The sequence below is a fragment of the Gekko japonicus genome, unplaced genomic scaffold (assembly GCF_001447785.1).
Source record: "Gekko japonicus isolate JY-2015 unplaced genomic scaffold, Gekko_japonicus_V1.1 scaffold2603, whole genome shotgun sequence".
Classification (NCBI taxonomy): domain Eukaryota; kingdom Metazoa; phylum Chordata; class Lepidosauria; order Squamata; family Gekkonidae; genus Gekko; species Gekko japonicus.
The window spans coordinates 99,610-103,242 of NW_015163164.1; the positions used below are offsets into that span (position 1 = coordinate 99,610).

The 3,633-nt window shown below is 50.8% G+C and overlaps 1 protein-coding gene across 1 annotated transcript in view; it reads right to left on the reverse strand.

Annotated features, from left to right (window-relative positions):
* The window catches only part of LOC107106874 (cell adhesion molecule 1-like), a 180,110-nt gene that overhangs the window by 40,024 nt on the left and 136,453 nt on the right, over nt 1-3,633 (reverse strand). The window lies entirely within an intron of this gene.

A 3,633-nucleotide genomic window follows, 5' to 3' on the forward strand; every position in this document is an offset into this window, starting at 1 on the left:
AGCCAGAGAACATAAGAACGTAAGAGAAGCCAATGCTGGATCAGGCCAATGGCCCATCCAGTCCAACACTCTGTCTGTCACACAGTGGCCAAAAACACCAGGGGCCATCAGGAGGCCCAGTAGTGGGGCCAGGACCAGTGTTCCCTCTAAGCTGAGTTAGTGTGAGCTAGTTCACAGTTTTTTAGCCTCCAGCTCACACATTTTTGTCTTCGCTCAGGGAGGATGGCTCCAGAACAAACTAGTTTATGCAGCAGCCAAATCTCTCGCTCAGAACTTTAATGGCAGCAGCTCACAAAGTAGAGTTTTTGCTCACAAGACTCCACAGCTTAGAGGGAACATTGGCCAGGACAGTAGAAGCCCTCCCACCATTGCCCCCCCAAGCACCAAGAATAAAGAGCATCACTTGCTCCAGAGTTCCTATCTATACCTTGTGGGTCATAGCCACTGATGGACCTCTGCTCCATATGTTTATCCAATTCCCACTTGAAGCTGTCCCTGCTAGTAGCTGCCACTACCTCCTGTGGCAGTGAATTCCATGTGTTAATCACTCTTTGGGTGAAGAAGGACTTCCTTTTATCTATTCCTCTTATCTCCCTTCGTCAGAGACAAGTTGGAATGGAGATCTTGGAGTCCTTGTATCCCAGTCTGAAGGTAGGAGGGGGGATGCAAAGAAAGAACTCAGGAGCGATGAGGATGGCCTGGAGACCAAGCAGCCCTACGAGGAAAGGCTGAGGGACTTGGAAATGTTTAGTCTGGAGAAGTGGAGGTTGAGGGAGGACAGGATGGCTCTCCTGAAGTCTCTGAAGGGCCTGTGTCACTTGGAGGAGAGCAGGGAGCTGTTCCTGTTGGCAGCAGAGGAGAGGACTTGCAAGAATGGGTCCAAATTAAGGGGGGAAAGGTACCGGCTGGATCTTAGGAAAAACGTTTTGACAGTCAGAGTTGTGCAACCGTGGAATTGGCTGCCTTGGGAGGTGGTCAGCTCCCCCTCCCTGGTCGTCTTTAAGCAGCGGCTGGACAAACACTTGCCAGGGATGCTCTAGGCTGATTCTGCATTGAGCAGGGGGCTGGACTAGATGGCCCTTAGGGTCCCTTCCAACTCTGTGATTCTATCATTCTATAGGATGCAGAGGTACTATGCACGTGGTACCGTTGTTATCAAGCCTACTACAATGAGCCAGTTTGGTGTAGTGGTTAAGTGCGCGGATTCTAATCTGGAAGAACCGGGGTTGATTCCCCACTCCTCCACTTGCACCTGCTGGATGACCTTGGGCAAGCCATAGTTCTGATAAGAGCTGTTCTTGGAAAAGAGCAGTTTCTGTCAAGAGCTCTCTCAGCCCCACCTGCCTCACAGGGTGTCTGTTGTGGGGAGGGGAAGGGAAAGGAGCTTGTAAGCCGCTCTGAGACTCCTTCGGGTAGTGAAGGGCGGGGTATAAATCCAGTCTCCTCCTCCTCTTCTTCTTCTTTACCATTGCATTCTGAGTCCCATCTTTGCAGCAACCTTCCCCACCTTCTGACCAAGAGATAAAGACTCGGGGATCGCCATTCCGACTTGTATCTGACATATGGAGCACTGACTCTTAAAAGATTATACCCTGAAAATCTTAAAAGACAAACAAAATGTGTGGCTGGGTAGGAGCTTTCATGAGTCACTGCTCACTTCTTCAGATGAAGACTCACGAAAGCTCAACCCCTGCCACCAATGTGTGTGGTTAGTCTTTAAAGGGCTACGGGACTCTTGCTCTTTTCAATTGCTGCAGACAGACTAGTACAGCTACCTCTTGCTCCAACCCGGACATCTTGTCTGTCTCTAAGGTGCTACTGCACTTGAATCTAACCATTTAGGAATCAGATCCTGAATTTGACCCCAGTGGACCTGACTCCGAATGAACTGGACTACAGCATGTTTTGGGGGTCACTGATTTGTGGGGTCACCATGAGTCCGAACTGACTTGACGGCACTTGGCACACTACCTGGTGTGAAGGGGGTACGGCCACCTTAGGGTGCTGCTGTGTGCTTGATACTTGGGGAGGTAGAACTGCTCAAGATTTGCTCAAGATTTGGGAAGGCATATTGCTCAAGGTAGATTGCTCAAAGTTTACAAGATTATGCCTGGGATAGAGCAGGTAGAGAAAGAAGTCCTTTTCTCCCTTTCTCACAAGACAAGAACTCGTGGGCACTCCATGAAATTGCTGAGCAGTTGGGTTAGAACGGATAAAAGGAAGTGCTTCTTCACCCAAAGAGTGATGAACACGTGGAATTCACTGCCACAGGAAGTGGTGGCGGCTACAAGCATGGATAGCTTCAAGAGGGAATCAGATAAACATAGGAGCAGATGTCCATCAGTGGCTATTAGCCTCAAGATATTGATAGGAACTCTTGGTCTGGGACAAGCGATGCTCTGTCTTCTTGGTGCTTGGGGGGTGGGAGGGCTTCTAGTGTCCTGGCCCCACTGCTGGACCTCCTGATGGCACATGGACTTTTTGGCCACTATGTGACAGAGTGTTGGAATGGGTGGGCCATTGGCCTGATCCAACATTGGCTTCTCTTATGTTCTTAATATGGAGCAGAGCTCAATCAGTGGCTATTAGCCATGAGGTATAGATAGGAACTCACAGGCTGGGGCAAGTGATGCTCTGTATTTTTGGTGGTTCGAGGGGTGGAACAGTGGGAGGGCTTCTGGTGTCCTCGCCCCACTGTTGGACCTCCTGATGGCCCCTGGTGTTTTGGGCCACTGTGTGACAGAGTGTTGGACTGGATGGGCCATTGGCCTGATCCAACATTGACTTCTCTTATGTTCTTATGGGAACTCCCAGTCTGAGGCAAGTGATGCTCTGTCTTCTTAGTGCTGGGGGGGGGGCAACAGTGGGAGGGCTTCTAATATCCCGGCCCCAGTGCTGGACCTCCTGATGGCCCCTGGTCTTTTTGGCCACTGTGTGACAGACAGAGTGTTGGACTGGATGGGCCACTGGCCTGATCCAACATTGGCTTCTCTTACGTTCTTCTGTTCTCAGTGGGAGCATGAAGAAGGAACTGGGACTGTTGCCTGATGTCTCAAGTTAAAAGGGACTGGGGAGCAAGGCTGGGAAAGACACTCTCCCCTCCACCGCCAGCTGGAGCAGATATGACTGCACTCCCTGGACCAGTGACCCATGGAAGGGGGCTTCACATGAAGGGAGCCCTGGGACTTCCTAGCTGCTTTTTGAGCCTGAATGACAGGCAGCCCTCTTTTGCTCAGGTGAGTCCTTCCAGGTAGAGGCACCCCCACGCCCCACCCCGTCTCTCTTCAACATGCACCCATTATTAGGCAGGGCAAAGGAATGCACTTTCAATCTACAAGCCCGTGGCTGTGTATTTCAATGTAATCCTGGTCACGTTTCTGATGCTTGTATGCAGGGGTCATTTCGTAAAAAAAGAGGCGCTCATTAGCATAACTCATTTGCATATGCCATGCCCCTTGACATCACCGGAAGTGTGTCAGAAGGCAGCACCCACTGCTCAGGCTCCACTGGACTGTTTTGGATTGCTAGCTATGGGAGGGGGACGCACAGATCTGCCCTCACAGAGGAGGGAGAGCTCGTACCTGAATAAACCTTGGCCTTAAAGGTGCCACTGGACTGTTTTGGATTGCTAAC